General features: G+C 49.1%; 1 protein-coding gene across 5 annotated transcripts in view; it reads right to left on the reverse strand.

Annotated features, from left to right (window-relative positions):
* Window positions 1–17322, reverse strand: part of SIPA1L3 (signal induced proliferation associated 1 like 3) — a 249459-nt gene that overhangs the window by 116546 nt on the left and 115591 nt on the right. For all 5 annotated transcript variants that reach the window (XM_031934741.1, XM_031934743.1, XM_031934742.1 and 2 more), the window contains one exon: window positions 9303–9370. The gene's annotated coding sequence lies outside the window, so the exon portion shown is untranslated. The remainder of the gene's footprint in view (window positions 1–9302; window positions 9371–17322) is intronic.

The following is a 17322-nucleotide window of genomic DNA, read 5'->3' on the forward strand; positions in this document are numbered from 1 at the left end:
TAATGTCACTCAGTAACTCTAACTGAATTGGTCCAGGGTGAGACCCAGGCCTTGGGATTTCTTAAAGTTGCTAACATAATTCTAATGTACAGCAAGGATGGGAATCATTATTAAACATTTTCCAAATTATACTGTAGAAGATGTTCCTAGGTGTCTTTCAAAAACAAAAGTGTTCCACAGTCAAAGAAGCGAGTTTCTTTCCTGCAGAATTTCTCAGACTCTGTAACATGCACATGACCTGCCCCCTCCCCTCCCTCCACACTCCTTACTCTGGTCCCATCCTCCGGCATCTCCCACCTAGACTAGAGCAAGGGCCTCCTCCTTACTCTCACACTGGCTTCTAGAATTCACTGTCACCAAGGCACGCTAGTGGCAGATCCTTCGGACATGCAGAGTTTGAAAAATCTCCCGCTACCTGCCCCGATATTGCCCAGGGCATCCCCACCTGCCATCCTCTGACCATGGAAGGGGCCTGCTTTAAGATGAAGGCACCGTGATGGACAGTCCTCCATGCTATCGTCGAGCTGCTGTGTCACCAGCTCACAGGGTCCAGAGAACCCTCAGACTTGGAGGTGGGGGGGCCTGACTGTTTAAGTCTGAGTCAATGGGGGTGGCCGTTACCTGGAGCCAAAAGCCTCCAATCCATACGCTCTTTATCATTTTACTCTATTTACTGGTCAGCAGTTTTTTACACCAGGTAAAAATTATTCTATGTATCTGCCTGGTTCATTGTCTGTGTCCCCCGCCTCGAAAGCCAGCTCTGAGAACAGGGATATTTGTCGTCTTGTTCGCTGCTGGAACACCCGCTGCCAAAGAGTGGGAACTCAGCATTTGTTAAGAGAATGACTGAGCTCATTTGATTCTTTCAACAGCTCCAAAAGGCAGGTGTTCCAAGTCCCAGCCTCCTCCTCACCGCCAGCCAGACCCGGCACCATCTGCCCCCACCTACCTCTCCCAGCTCTTGACCCTGCAGTTACACAGGTCTTCTTCCAGTTCCTTCGCAGAGTCAAGCTCCTTCCCACGTCCGCAGCTCCGCTGATGCGGTTCCCTCTACCAGCGACTCTCTCCCCATTCCTCGCCCCCACTGGGGGAAGGTCTACTTCTCCTTCGGGCCTCCTCCTAAACGTCAGTCCTTATGACAGACGTTCCCTGACCTCTCCAGACACGTCCGGGCTCTCAGATATGCTGTCACGGCCCTCTGGGCTCCTCCGCCAGAGCACTTAGTGCAGACATAATCACACAGCTGTTGCTGTAATTACTTCAATTCGGTTTCCACCACTAAACTATGAGCTCCAGGAAGGCGGGGGACACCTCTGCATTTCTAGAGCCCTGAGAAGGCCTGGCACACAGTAGGTGCTGCATAAATACCCCACCTGTCCACTGTGGCTGCGATAGTTACTGCTCACTGAGTATCATATTTCTAGCCCTTTGCAGTTAGGCAGAACCGTGTGACAGTTCTGGGTGCAGGTGGAAGTGGACATGTGGCTTCTGGGCCTTGGCATCTAAGTGCTGCTGTGCAACTCTCCGTCCCCTTCTCCTGCCGTCGTGTCTCTGCAGCCTGTGAAGCTTCAAAATGGGGCCTGGCCGGGAGGGGGAGCGGGGGTGCTCCCGTCAGCCTGGGTCCCTGAGGTACAAGGTTAAGCCCTCTCACCTAATCTGCCCATGTCACGAGGTAAGAAATGGACATCTGTTGTGTCCAACCTCTAGGATTTCAGGGTTAATTTGTTACTGCAGCAGAAACTCGCCCATCAGAGGCATTCCTGTGAATGAATGAAGGCAGCTAGAAAGCAGAGACACTGTGATCACCGACCGGAAGGTGTGGAGCAGGGAAACGGCCTCCAGGCACCCCGCATGGAACTCAGTGAAAGAACAGGAAGCGGGGAATGGGCCAAGCACTCCACAGGGAGCCGCCACCCTGGGCTCCTGACGGGGCAGATGAAACGACCCAGAGCCTCCACTGCCTTCAGACAGGGCCTGCCTGGGCAGCCCTCAGCACACACGCTCTTTAGGGATCACAGCCAAGTGTCCGTCCCTGGGGCCAGGGGAGAAGGCAGTGCTGAAGCCAGCAACACCCTGGAAAACCCTCTTAGACAGAGGAAGCTGAACCAGCAAGGCTGTATGAAGTGTCTAGGCTAATTCGGGCTGACAACCTTCCCTCCAAATCACCCACTGGGGCTGTGCCCTCCTGGCTCCATCCTAGAGAATAAATCACACTGTCAGGTCTAATTTGGGGCTTGGCTGATGGGCTGAGCAGAGCATCCATGCATGCTGGCCACAGAGGTCAAGGGCAGCCTACACTCTTGAGGCCAGTGCTGAAAAGTCTGAGGAATGAACAAGAAAGGGGACCAGGAGGCCGGGAGCCATGGGTTTCTAACACACACCAAAGGAACTCCCAACTTGTTCCATGAAATTCCTGGCCCAGGCTTCTGCTGTATGAGCCCTGCTCCCAGAACACAGTCCTGCTATACCTAGGCCTGTGCCAGCTCAGGGAGCGGGGCAGGGCGACCCCTCACATGTCTGGTGAATGAATAATCACAACAGCAGCAGCTCACGCTTATTATCTTATAGGCTGTTACTAAGCCACTTAACCTCCAACGTGCAGTATGCGCAAATGAATGCAAGATGCCACCATCCTCCTCCTCCTCATTATCATCACCACCTCCACCACCGCCGCCACCATCATCTCATCATCATCATCTCATTATCATCTATTATGTGACTTCTTGTGCCAGGCACTGTCCTAGGTACTTGTCATTCATAATCCCATCTTAATCCTCAGAACCACCTTGGGAGAAAACGGAAGCTCCCAGAATTAAGCTGCCCATTTAGGGCTAGTCAGGGGCTCAGCTATGACTACACCCCAGGTCAGCTGGACTCTGGAAACCTGTGCTCTTGGCCACCGTGTCAACCCATTTTTGTTTCATCTCCCTGGAGAAGCTTGTCCCCAAACTCCAAGTCACCATTAGGTGCCTCCTTGGGGTTCCCACAGCCCCATGGCTTCCCCTATTAGAGCTCTTATCACTCTGAGTTGTTTACCTGCAGAACTTCCCAACATACTGTATATCGGAGTAAGTCTCGTGCCCAGCAGAGGAGCAGGAACATGGGAGGTGTCCAGTCAATGATGGTTGGTTGGAAGGATGGATGGAGACCCAAGTCTGAACCTTTCATTTTACTGAGGAGGGGAACAGAAGTTCATAAAGGAGAGCTGTCGTGAGAGTTTCACTGAAGAAAGGAGAAGATGGTAGAAACTGCTCCTTGATGTATCTCTATTCCACCTCCAAAGCCCAAAAGTTGCTTCCAGGAGCCCTCTTTGACCCCTAGGCTGGGTTGGGCACCTCTGCTGGGTTCCCACTCTCCTGGGCTTCCTCCGTCACAGACCTGACCACTCGGGGGTCTGAGGGCCTGCTCCCTCACCAGACGGGGAGCCCCATGAGGGCAGAGCCACCCAGCCGTGAGGCTGGCCCAGCCACCACTGCATCCCCACTACTCTACAGGGACGGGCACAGAGGAGGCACATAACAAATGTGTGGGCAATCAACCAGCAGACCTCCAGAGAAAGAAAAAACTAGAAGCCTCATCCTGGGAAGAATAACTAAAAGCACAGGTATAGTTTGTTTGGAAAAAGGGAGGCCGAGAGGGGTTCCCTCAGCCACTTGTAAGCCCCCGCATGGCTGCCAGGAATAAGACGTGCAGCGGGTGCTGCTCCCGAGGACTGGACCTGAACATGTGGGAGGTAGTTAGTTACACAGGGGCGGATGCGATTCACAAGACAGTTTTTTAATGATCACAACTTCCCCACAGCAAAACATGCTGCTGGGCTCCGCCTCGCTGCAAGAATTTAAACCCAGGCCAGATAGTGAGTAGCCTGGGCCCCTCCACCCCACCCCACCCTGGACCTCTTATGAGGCAACAAAGTGTAGTGGCTTTCTTAGGGGCCCTAGACCCAGGCTGCATGCCCCCCTGCCCCAGCTCCTCTACTTGGCAGGCAGCTTCACCACTCCATGCCTCAGTTTCCTCATCATTACCATGGGGATATCATAGCAGTGACGTCTTAGTGTAGTTGCAAGAACTGAATGAGATCATGCATGTGAGGCGCTTACAGCAGGGCTTGGCAGAGTCAGCACCCATTAATGTTCATTATTACTGCTTTTCCTTCCCCATGGAGCCAGGCAGTACTGGCTGGCTACCCCAACAGATACACTCAATTCATTTTTTCTCTGGCTTCTTCCTCAGGAAAGGCTGAAAAGTTAAATAACATTTGCCACCTTCCTTGGAGTTAGGGGAGGCTACGCGACATGGCAGCAGCAACTATGTCCATGAGGGGAAAGGCCAAGAGAATCAAAGTGGCTCTGCCCTGACACTGCCCAGCCACCAAACTAACACAGGCAGCCAAGCACCTCCAGGTGTGCTGGTAGTGGGCAAGAAATCAGCCCTCATTCAATCAAGCTGTGGTGAGTGGGGGTTTCTGTTCCTGAAACTTGAAGACATTCCTGGCCGATGCACACGCCATGATGCAAATGGCTCAAGGCACACACCTATGGTAATTGTTTGCCAATTTCAGCTGAGGCCCACTGCTAAGAACCCGACCCAGAGGAAAAACAGTGGGTGGCTGAGCCATACAGTGCTTACCAAGCCCAGTCGCTGTGTTCCACCTTTCCTTTTCAGCTGTATCTGCTCCCCATCTGTACAATTATTTACACACACACACACACACACACACACACGTATCTCTCTTGCTCTATTGCCCGGGGCTGGAGTACAGCAGCGTGGCCTCAACCTCCTGGGTGCAAGTGATCCTCCTGCCACAGCTGTCCGAGTACCTGGGACTACAGGTGCATGCCACTACGCCTGGCTACTTTAAACATTTTTTGTAGAGATGGAGTCTCACTCTGCTGCCCAGGCTGGTCTTAAACTCCTGGCCTCAAGCGATTCTCCTACCTCGACTTCCCGAAGAGCTGGGATTATAGGGTGAGCCACTGCACCCAGCCCCGAAGTGACGTTCAAGCTTTACGTATTTTAAAAGAATCTCTATCACCACTAAAAATGAAACATTGCTATGTCTTGCTACAAAGAAAAGGAAACTTAAAAAACAAACACAATGAAAACAAAATATAGTCATATTCATTATCTGATGTCGCATAATTCGGGTTTAATGGACTGGCAAAAAATTCTTCACTTTCTTTTCCTATTGGGGGGACATCAGATCTGGCAATACTTGGGGATAAGACTGGCCCTCACTGAGCAGGGCTGCCCCTCGGAGAGGGAACACACTTCCTGTTCACAGAAACTGTTCAGAAGGGAGATGATTTGACTGCGAACTCCCAGCTGGCTGTGGATAAATTAGGCCGGGGACCGCCTCACTCCCTCCTCTATTCAGGGCCTCCTCAAAGAGGCCTTCCTTGGCCGCCTTGTCTAAAAATTGCCCTGTGAGGCCAGTCTCCTTCCCTGCTTTATTCATCACTATATACTCCTATATACATCCTATATACACTATATACATCACTATATACATCTAACTTATCCTATATTCACATTTTTTTCTTTTTTTTTTTTTTTTTTTTGAGACCCTGTCTTGCTCTGTCACCCAGGCTGCATTGCAGTGGCACGACCTTGGCTCACTGCCACCTCTGCCTCTGGGTTCAAGCGATCCTCCCACCTCAGCCTCCTGAGTAGCTGGGATTACAGTTGTGTGCCACCATGGCTGGCTAATTTTTTTTTGTATTTTTAGTAGAGACGGGGTTTCACCATATTGGCCAGGCTGATCTCGAACTCCTGACCTCAAGTGATTGGCCCACCTTAGCCTCGTGAAGGTGATGGGATTACAGGTGTGAGCCACCTGTAATATTCACTAAAAAGTGAATATATAGCCACCTATATTCACTTTTTATCTGTTTACTGTGTTACTCTCCAGTAGGATGTCCGTTCCCTTAAGGTAAGGAGTTTGTTTTGTTCATTCCTGAATCCCTAGTGCCTAGTACTTCTAGTAGGTGCTCAAATGCACATTTGCTGAGTGAAGGAAAATGGACACATGAAACCTGTTCTCGTTCTTTCCAAGTTCCCTAAGGCCCTGGTTACCAGCTAGGAAAAACGCCAGTCTGCCTGCTGTGTGAGGCAATGCTCGGAATTTACTTGGGATTTGGGGCCTTTTATCACATTAAAAAGAAATGTGCTAGATTAAAACAAATATAGCCCATAGGATATAAATTAGTAACTAAAGAAAGAAATAAGTAAGGCGGAAGGGACAGGTCTTCCTTACAGAAGAATTCCAATTAATAAATGTAGATGGAATGAGAGGCACACAAAAGCTGCCATTAGGGAAACAGCACAGCAATAACTGCTGTAGACAAGACCTTGGCCACCAATGGATGCTAAAATTAGTGGGAGGAAGTTTGAGGAAAAACGGGATGTGGGATACTAGCATAGTCTCAAAGTTTCTCCCCAAAGGTAGCATTTTTTTGTTTTGTTTTGTTTTGTTTTTTTAAAGAGAGAGGGTCTTGCTCTTGCTACCCAGGTCTTGCTACCAGGTCTTGATACCCAGGCTGGAGTACAGTGGCACAATCTCAGCTCACAGCAATCTCCGCCTCCTGGGCTCAAGGGATCCTCCTGCCTCAACCTCCTGAGTAGCTGGGACTACAGGTGTGCACCACCACACCTGGCTAATTTGTTTTTACTTTATTTTTTTAGAGCTAGGGTCTCACTTCATTGCACAAGCTGGTTTCAAACTCCTGGTCTGGAGTGCCCCAAGATAGCTATTAATTACAAAGGGAAAAGTGTAACTTTTGTGTAGAGAAATCTGACACACAGCAGCTTAACCAAGTGATCTAGGTAAACATTACCAGAAATACGACGCACCAATATAGACCCCCACAAAGACGCTCTGAGGAGGGCATGCTACCTGTGTGGCATCGTTCTAAATAATGAATAACCTCAATCAGGTCATGAGAAACCATCAGAAAAACCCAAGTTGAAACACACAACAAAATAGCAGAGCAGTCCTCTCCCAGTGTCCAGGTCAGGAAAGGCTAGGGAAGATGGAGGAATTGTTCCAGATCGGAGGAGGTTAAGGAGAAATGAAAACCAAATGCAGTGTGGGATCAAGAATAGACTCTTGGAAGAAAAAAGGACATCAGTGGAAAAACTGGTGAAATGTGATTAATGTCTGTCACTGAGTTAATCGTACTGGGCTGTGTGAATTTCCTGGTTTTGATCACTGTGTTACAGTTGTATAAGATGGTAACATAGGGGAAGCTGGAAGTAGGGTAGACATGTGGACTCTGTAACCATTTTCACAACTTTTTAATAATTCTCAAATCACTTCAAAATAAAAGTAATCAAGAATTGTGCTAGGAAGCATCCTTTGACAGAAATCTGGCCTCTAGTGACTGTTCCACACACCAGCTTCAGTTACCCAGGCAAGACTGCCAGGATGAGGGAATGTGACGAGAACTACTAAACGTCCAGGAGAGAGAAACTCCATCCAGAGCCACTCAGTTCCTGCAGCTCGGCTGACACAGCTACCTGCATCCAGGTTCTGAAGGCCACAATCCTCCCCTTTCCACTTCCCACACTGGTATGGTCTCTTGGTTCTTCAAGGATCAGACAATGCCCCTCCCAACAAAGCTGGGGATCGTCCTGGAAGGCTTCACTGCAAACTGGAATGACATGCAGCTGGGGTCCCACGCCATTGCTTAGAACCCGCCCACAGAAACAAAAGAGAATGTTCACTAGCAAACCAACCCAAACCCAACCCAAAAACCTAAATATAACATATTTGAAACCTATACAGCACAGGTAAGTATTTGCCATATATATATATATTTTTAAAATATGTGTAAATACCCATTACCCATGCCATATATGTGTATGTATGTATTTATTTATTTTAATTTTTAGTTTTTTTTGAGACACGGTCTCGCAGCAGCCTTGACCTCCGCTGGTTCAGGTGACCCTTCCACTTTAGCCCCGGTGTAGCTGGAACTGCAAGTGTGCGCCACCACGCCCGGCTCATTTTTGTATTTTTTGTAGAGACAGGGTCTCACGAAGTTGCCTAGGCTAGTCTCGAGCGCCTGGGCTCAATCAATCCTCCAGCCCCATCCTCTCAAAGTGCTGGGGTTACAAGTGTGAGCCACCACACCTGGCTCATATTTTTAACCAACAGAGAAACTAGTACATTCACATTGTGGGGTGGCGGGGCTGCTCTGAATCTTGATCATGGTGGCAGTTTCACAAATGTCTGCATTCAAAGAACTGTATACCAGCCAGGCGCTGGGGCTCAGGCCTGTAATCCCAGCATTTTGGGAGGCTGAGGCAGGCGCATCACCCAAGGTCAGGAGTTCAAGACCAGCCTGGCTAACATGGTGAAACCCCATCTCTACAAAAAATATAAAAATCAGTCAGGCATGATGGCAGGTACCTGTAATCCCAGCTACTCAAGAGGCTGAGGCGGGAGAATCACTTGAACCTGGGAGGTGGAGACTGCAGTGAGCTGAGATGGCGCCACCGCACTCCAGTGTAGGTGACAGGGTGAGACTCCACCTCAAAACAAAACAAAACAAAACAAAACAAAAAAACCGAGGCTGAGGCAGGCAGATCACCTGAGGTCAGGAGTTCGAAACCAGCCTGACCAACATGGAGAAACCCCGTCTCTACTAAAAATACAAAATGAGTTGGGCATCGTGGCACATGTCTGTAATCCTAGCTACTCGGGAGGCTGAGGCAGAAGAATCGCTTGAACCCAGGAGGCGGAGGTTGCAGTGAGCCAAGATCGCGCTGTTGCAATCCAGCCTGGGCAACAAAAGCGAAACTCCATCTCAAAGCAAAACAAAACAAAACAAAACAAAGAACTGTATACCAAAGAGAGAGTTTTACTCTATGTAAGGTTTAAAAATTGAATGAAAAAGTAAAGAAAAAAATAAAAGTATATGAAATGTATGATACACTGAGGTATGCTCATGAGCAAAGATCTTCAAAACATACTATTATTGGGGATGGTGGAAGCAAGCCAAGAAGCACCACATAGCGTGGTTCCTTTTTCTTATACAGCGAACCAAAATAAGTGTGTATATGTGCACGTAGGAAAGTTTGTGTACAGGAAAAGGTCTGGCAGGGCACCCAGCCAGTGACTGACAGCAATTACCTCTAGGACAGATGTTAGGCTTGCGGGTGATGGCAAGAACAGTGAAGCAAACTTTCATTTTTCCCTTGATACTTTTTTGTTTTTGTAATTTAAAAAAAAAAAATAAAGATGCTTATGTGTATGAGCTGTAAAGTTCTAAGCAAACCAGCAGCCACACCGTACTCACCGTTAGTACCGTCTAGACACTAGAACTCTTGGATGGTCCCAGGAGAGCCGACATCAGAGACTGTGCATCTACATGGAGGAAAAAGAAGAGGTTAGGTCTCTGGCCAACTTAAGCCTTCCTGCTGCAATACCCAGCTGTCAATCACATACTCACTCTTTCAACAAGTATTTACTGAACATGGTTGAGTGTAATCCTAGCACTCTGGGAGGCCGAGGCGGGTGGATCACTTGAGGCCAGGAGTTCAAGACCAGCCTGGCCAACGTGGCAAAACCCCATCTCTACTAAAAATACAAAAAATTAGCCGGGTGTGGTGGTGGACACCTGTCATCCCAGGTACTTGGGAGGCTGAGGCAGGAGAATCACTTGAACCTGGGAGAGGAAGGTTACAGTGAGCCGAGACTGTGCCACTGCACTCCAGCCTGGGTGACTGTGCCACTGCACTCCAGCCTTGCTCCAGCAAGACTCTGTCTCAAAAAAAAAAAAACAAAAGAAAAAAAAATAAAAAAAAATTTACTGAACACCTGCTACATGTCAGGCACCAGGAATACAACCAGGGTTCCCCAAGACAAAGTGGCTGTCCTCAGGGAGCAGACAGTCTAGTAGGGGAGGAGGACAGTAACAAATACACAACACAAAGTCAGGGAGTGGAGCCTTGATGAAACCTAGCGGGGCAACGCCATAGTGATGGGACTGTGACCTTACACAGAGAGCTCCGAGAAGGCCTCCTGGACTAGGGGACAGAGATGTGAATACATGAGACCACAGACCGTGTGACTACCTGGGAAAGAGCCTTCCAGAGGCGGGAGCAGATGTGGAGCATCTCAGGAGCAGCCAGGAGGCCTGTGAAGCTGGCACGGGGTACATGAGGGGTGAGCAGTGGCGGAGGGGACAGATGGAGGACTATTCTAAGGACATTTCCTCAGACAACTGTGAGCAGAGGAATGACAGAGAAATCGCATTTGTCCTGGTTTGGAACTTTATATTATGAATTTATGCCTTTGAATATGTAGTATGCTTGTTTATATTTAAGTGAATATTCCATGGATGAATGAATGTCTCCAGGCGGAGAAGGCACTGTCTGTATTGTTCAGCATCACATTCTGGGCACCGGCAGAGGCTGGGCACTAAGTCAGGAGATGAGATCTGAGAGGGCCCAGAGCTGTCCCACATGCAATGGCCATTCACTAATAACAGTCCCTCCCAATGTGCCGGCTCTGTCCTAGCAGACATGCACTGACTCATTTCACTCTCCCCATCATCCAAGAAGATCCTATTATTACTTCCAAGTTACAGATGAGGAAACTGAGGCACAGAATTCATAAGAGATCCACTAGCTGAGGTTGCCCAGTCAGTCAAAAGTATACTAAGCCAGGCACAGCGGTACCTGCCTATAGTCCCAGCTACTCAAGAGGCTGAGATGGGAGGATTATTTGAGCTCAGAAGTTCAAGACCAGCCTGGGCAATATAGCAAGACCCTGTCTCTCTCTAAAAAAGAAAAAAAAGTGTACTATATACAGCCAGGATGTGAACCCAGCAACCTGGTCCCAGAGCCTGTTTCTGACCACCTGGCTAAACCACACTCTGTCACGACGGTCAATGAAGGCAGGGCCAACTGTGGGCTGGCAACACCTCCCTGCCCCACTTCCCCAATACCATAATGTCCAAATGCTACCCAACATCCACACCAACCTCAAAGGCGGGTCAGCTCCTCCAGGAATCCTCCCAGGAAGGAAGCCTAGCAAGCAGCTAGTCAATACTCCAGGGTTCAGGAATCGGGACAACTTCAATGATCATTCCCCTGGGGTTCCTGGAGAAGCCCAAGGGGGTTCTTAACCTTTCTCATGCCAAGGACTCCTACTGGCAGCGTGGTGAATTAGCTGCAGACTCCTCAGAATAATTTCTTTTTTTTCGAGATGGAGTCTTGATCTATTGCCCAGGCTGGAGTGCAGGGGTGCCATCTTGGCTCACTGCAACCGCTGCCTCCCAGGCTCAAGCAATTCTGCCTCAGCCTCCTGAGTAGCAGGGTTTACAGGCGCACACCACCACCCCAGGTAATTTTTGTATTTTTAGTAGAGATGGGGTTTTGCCACATTGGCTAGGCTGGTCTCAAACTCTTGGGATCAAGCGATCCGCCCATGTTGGCCTCCCACAGTGTTGGGATTACAGGTGTGAACCACCACGTCTGGCCTATTAATGCTTTTATATTACAAGATCTAGTAGTGAATCCAATAACTATAGTGATTCAGAAATAGGTAGGTGTTTAAATGATATTTTGTGATATTTGCAACACTGTAATGGGATATGTGAATATCTGTGATTTCTAGTAGTGACAAAGTAATAGATATTGCTAATCCAATTGTGGTGTATTGGCCTGTGCATAAAAAAATGTTAATTTCAGTTAGAGGGTAGTGAAAATAGAGATGGAATGTTTTTCCCAGCCAACCTCGTGACCCACTAAACTTCCACCCTTCAAAGGTCCATGGACCCGAGATTAAGAACCCCTCAACGAGATCTGAGAGTGGGTAAAGGCAGAGCAGGTTCCAAGGGAAAAGAACAACTGGGGAGTGTGGGGTAGATTCAGCTTCGTGAAGTTAGTATGGGAAGGGGTTCCAGGTGTCAGCTGCTTTGGCCCACCCTGCATCCACTTCTCTTCCTCAGTCAACCCCTTGAACCTCACCTTTCCCACTCAGTCCTATGGGACTGACCCCACCCATGGGTTGTGGGTGGGGGTGGGACTGGTCATGGGATCCAGGTCTGGCCAAAAAGCCACTGCACCACCTTCCCTATTCCAGCTTCAGCAATGGCCCAGGGTGACCCTGCCACCAAAACCAGGATGATCAGGGCCAGTAAACACCAGCCCCATGATACATGCTGAGACTACGGGGGAAAGAGATGGTTTATTTCCTTTGGAGCTGTTAAGCTGGTTGAATCTACTTGTGGAACTGTTAGGGGCTGCTTCAGAGCCTACCTGAGAATAAAATCAGCACAGAAGAATGCAGAGCCAGGAGGTAAAAGGAAACATGTCCTGGCAACCTCATGAGGCCCTGGATCCAGCCATGCCTGAAACCATTCCAACCCGAATCTCCCAGGCCCTGTGTCCATCCACTTCCTTTTATACTTCAGCAGGCTGACCTGAATTTCTATTTGTTCACACAACCAAATGACTCTCAACTAACACAGGAAGGGCAGGCAACTGCTGTTCTTAACGATTCCCATAGCTCCCTACCAGGCCATTTAGTAAAGTACAAAATAAAATTAGAAACAGTCACTATACATAGAAACAGCAAATATGGAAAAACCCGCTTTTAAAACACTCAGAAATGGCCTCTTGGGCTGTTGCTATTGCTAAGCTGGTCTAGGAAGCCGTCACAATGGTGGTTTTCAAGATGCTTGGCAGGGCAGGAGGGAACCAGACGCACCCAGAACGTTTTCCTTTATCACTAGACTTCCCATTTTAAAAATTCCTGGGATGATCAGAAAACCCCTGCAATAAAGCTCTTGTAAAATTTTAATAGCCGCCTTTTAAATTGCAACGGAAATTGCTTTCCCGCCACTCTAATTTTTCTCCTTTCTTTCTCTAAAGTGATGCATATGGCTCTATAAAGGCTGATCACCAGCTATGTGCCGTGGCGCCAAGTCTCTCTCAGCCAGGAACCTACTTCCTGCCGACTAGAGGGAGCTGTGGATGCCTGTCGTTCCGCAGTCCCTCATGCAGGAGAGAGGAAGATGCCAAAGGGCCGTGGAAACGGCAGCAAAGGAGGGCTACAGATCCGGGAATCCAGCCAGTACCCTGTGTATCCCAGGGCCCCACTTTCTACCACGTGGGAAGGGACGACCCCCTTCGGTTTGCTTCCACAATGCCAGCACACCCATGGCCATGACCCATTCATCACACAGGTGACACACAGGCCAAGCACTTCACTTCCTACAGGTTTACAGCAAGAACAGAATCCCATGAGAGGCGCCCTGACCCGAATGTCTCCTCCCTCAGCCATAGGGATTGGCTCTGGGAGAGACACGTGATCCAAGCATGGCCAATGAGAGTGGGCCCTGGACATTTTGCTGCAATTTCTGGGGGGAAACAGATGGGCGGTAAGGCAGGAGGACTGCTGAGGACTTCTTTGCCACCTGAGGGTGAGCAGAGGTGGGGCAGGAGGAAGGGGCCGAGAATGAAGTTAAACCTGAGACAGGCAGAGTCCGGAAATAAAGAGGGGTAAATTCCTGATGAGAATACCTGAGTACTGACTCCAGTTGGGCCAGTTCTGGGATTTTTCAGGTCCCTGAACCATTAACTTCCCTTTGCAGTTTAAGTCAATTTGACTTGGGGAGGTTCTGTCGCTTACAACAAACTAACAGCACAGGAAGGGACCTGAGAAATCAATACAGCACTCCTTCATGTTTGGGCGAACATGACCCTTCTAAGAAGTTGATGAAACAAAACCATGTCATGTCTCTCCAGGAAAAAAGCACAAAATACTGGCCTGTCTCAAAGATGTCAAAGATTTCTGAAGCCCCTGTCCGTAGGAACTAAGTGAAGAATCCTTTGATCTATCTGACTTGTCTGTCCCCTTGGTGGTAAAGCAAGCTGGGGTCCAAAATGCGTAAATGACTTGTTTGGGGCCCAGGGCCCGCTGGGGGGCAGTGCCGGGCTCCGCGAGACCCCCCAGGTTTCACCTTAAACTCCCCTGAGTACAGTCCTCCGAGGAGACTGCAGTGGGTAAAGAAAGGCTGCAAGTGAGGCTCTAGGCCACCACACCCTCATCTCACCTCTGGCAGCTCCATTTTTTCCTGCTTTATAAAACGGGCCTACAAGGAAGTGTCTGACAAAAGTTCCATAACACCATAATCAACATACTGAAAACCAGTCTTTCATATTACATTTCAGAACACTTACATGTTAATTACCTTGATTTCAACCCTCATGAAACCCTGTGAAGCAGGCATTATCACCATGGCTCCAGGTGAGCTGTTTCTGCTGGGCTGACCAGGTTGCTTCTCTCCTGACCTCAAGGCTGGCTGCAGCACCTGCCCCTTTTTGTTCCTGGACCTGTACTTCTGGGCCTGGGTTTTCTATTCCACTCTCATATTTCCATCTCAATTCATATGGAAAGGATCATCCGCTCACACCTCTCCACTCTCCTTTACCTGGTTCCCCGCAAGGAAGAAGGGCTGGCCAATCTAACAGCCCAGAGATTGTGACTGTTGCCAGCATCTGCTTTTAAGTGGGCAGATTATTAGCCAGCGGGGCCCAGGTCTGCCAGCTCTTTTCTCTCTGTGTGTCCAGAGATGGCAGGAGGTTCTCTTCTGTTTCTGCCTTGGAGCAGAATAAACACCCTGGGCAGTGTCTACCCAGCCTCTAAGACAGCCTGGCCACAGGCGCTCTCTCTTGACCGAGTGGTGATGGGGGGACAGCCAGGCCTTTCTCTTCTGTGCCGCTGTGTAAGTGGCTGGTCTGGAAGAATCAAACCCACCGGAGCCTTTGCTGTAAGCTTCACTCTCCTTTCTAGACCGCCAGAGCATCACTGTGGCATCAGGGATTACTCACCTACTAACAAAGTGGTTCAATCATCCTTCATTTAGAGAAGATTCCCATTATACCCATCCCTGTCCTGTCTTTGAAATAATGACTTAGGGAAGTATCTGTTCATTCAGCTGCCTCTAGCCTATATCCCAACAAAGAAAAGCTGGTATGTGAGGAAAGGACTTTGCCTTGGGAAAATCTAGGCCCTCAACAGCCACTGAGATCATCTTGCAATTAATCATGTTTTCTCTTATGACCTATATTCTATTAATAGCACACACTAATGATTTAGCGCTGGTTCTTTTGCTGATTGATGCGGTCTACCAACATGACGAAGGTTGGGTCACTGACTTTAAGGGTCTCTTCCTCATTTCCTTGCCCCCCCCCAACCCCGGCCCCATCACCTCACCCTCTCCAGAAGATAAGCATGCAAGTGTGGTGCTCTGAACACAGAGCTATGAGGAGTTCACTGTGCTGGGGGCCCCATGGTGGTCCCGCCTGCGGCCCAGCCTGAGTAACTCGGTGGCAGAATGCGCTCACAGACAGACCTCTGCAGATGAGTTGCTCTGGGAAAAAAAATGCTGTGTGGCCATTCCACGCACAGCAGATTGGCCAAAATGCCAGGCTGACAACACCAAATGTGCTGAAGTTGTGGAGTAAGGGGAATGCTCAGTCACTGCGGGTGGGGGTGGAAATGCGAACAAACATTTTGGGAGAGCAATTTGGCAACTTCTTGTCAAGATGAAGAGAGGGTAACCTCAGTGACAAACTTCACCTACTGACAGGCCCAGAGCTCCCTGCTGAGCCCCCAGACCCATGTGCGGCTGTGCAAATTCTTTCTGGGTTGAAGCACAAGGCTTTCATTTTGACTTTACTACATGCCAGGCACTGTTTTCAGTTGTGTTTTGTTTTTTCGTCTTTTTTTTTTTTGAGACGGAGTCTCGCTCTGTCGCCCAGGTTGGAGTGCAGTGGCGCGGTCTCAGCTCACTGCAAGCTCCACCTCCCGGGTTCACACCATTCTCCTGCCTCAGCTTCCCAAGTAGCTAGGACTACAGGTGTCCACCACCACGCCCGGCCTTTTTTATTTTTTATTTTTGTATTTTCAGTAGAGACAGGGTTTCACCGTGTTAGCCAGGATGGTCTCGATCTCCTGACCTCGTGATCTGCCCGCTTCAGCCTCCCAAAGTGCTGGAATTACAGTTTTTCTTCTTAAAGACAGGGTCTCACTCTGTCACTCAGGCTGGAGTGTAGTGGCACAATCAGCTCACTGCAGCCTTAACCTCCTGAGCTCAAGCAATCCTCCCACCTCAGCCTCCCGAGTAGCTGGGACTACTGGTGCATGCCACCATTCCCGGCTCTGTTTTCTGCTCTTTAACTACCAATTCATTTAAACCTCTTAATAACCTGAGAAGTAGGTTGTACTATGATCTCCATTTTTTTCTTTTTCTTTTTTTTTTTTGAGACGGAGTCTTGTTCTGTTGCCCAGGCTGGAGTGCAACGGCATAATCTTGGCTCACTGCAAGCTCCACCTCCCGAGTTCAAGCAATTCTCCTGCCTCAGCCTCCCGAGTGGCTGGGACTACAGACGCATGCCAGCTAATTTTTTGTAATTTTTAGTAGAGACGGGGTTTCACTGTGTTAGCCAGGATGGTCTCGATCTCCTGACCTCAAGATCCGCCCACCTCGGCCTCCCAAAGTGCTGGGATTACAGGTGTGAGCCACCACACCTGGCCTGATCTCCATTTTTAACAGACCAGAAAACTGAAGTACAGAAAGGTACCTTGTCCAAGATCACACAGCAAGTAGACGGCACAGCCAGGAGGGATTTGAACCCAGGGGGTCTGGCTCTAGAACCACCAACAATGGTGCCTACTAAATGCAACAGCAAAGAATATGAGCTTAGCCTTGAACTCTGTCTCTTTCCACATACAGATATCAATGTCAGATGGGTCAAAGACCTAAATGCCAAAGGAAATATATGAACATGTGTGGAAGACAGCACAGGCGCATATCTTCAGAACCTTGGGGAGGGCAGAGGTTTCTCATTCGGGAATTCTAGAAAAGCATTTCCCCTCTCCTCACAAAAAGGATCGGATTCATACTCGAGGTGCAGTGGCTCATGCCTGTAATCCTGGTACTTTGGGAGGCTGAGGTTGGCAGATTGCTTGAGCCCCAGAGTTAGAGACCAGCTTGGGAAACACAGAAAGACCCCATCTCTATAAAAAAAAAAAAAAATAGAAAAATTACCCGGGTAGGCCGGGCGCGGTGGCTCAAGCCTGTAATCCCAGCACTTTGGGAGGCCGAGACGGGTGGATCACGAGGTCAGGAGTTCGAGACCATCCTGGCTAACACGGTGAAACCCCATCTCTACTAAAAATACAAAAAACTAGCCGGGCGAGGTGGCGGGCGCCTGTAGTCCCAGCTACTCAGGAGGCTGAGGCAGGAGAATGGCGTAAACCCGGGAGGCGGAGCTTGCAGTGAGCTGAGATCCGGCCACTGC

This window comes from Piliocolobus tephrosceles, chromosome 21 (genome assembly GCF_002776525.5).
Source record: "Piliocolobus tephrosceles isolate RC106 chromosome 21, ASM277652v3, whole genome shotgun sequence".
Lineage (NCBI taxonomy): Eukaryota > Metazoa > Chordata > Mammalia > Primates > Cercopithecidae > Piliocolobus > Piliocolobus tephrosceles.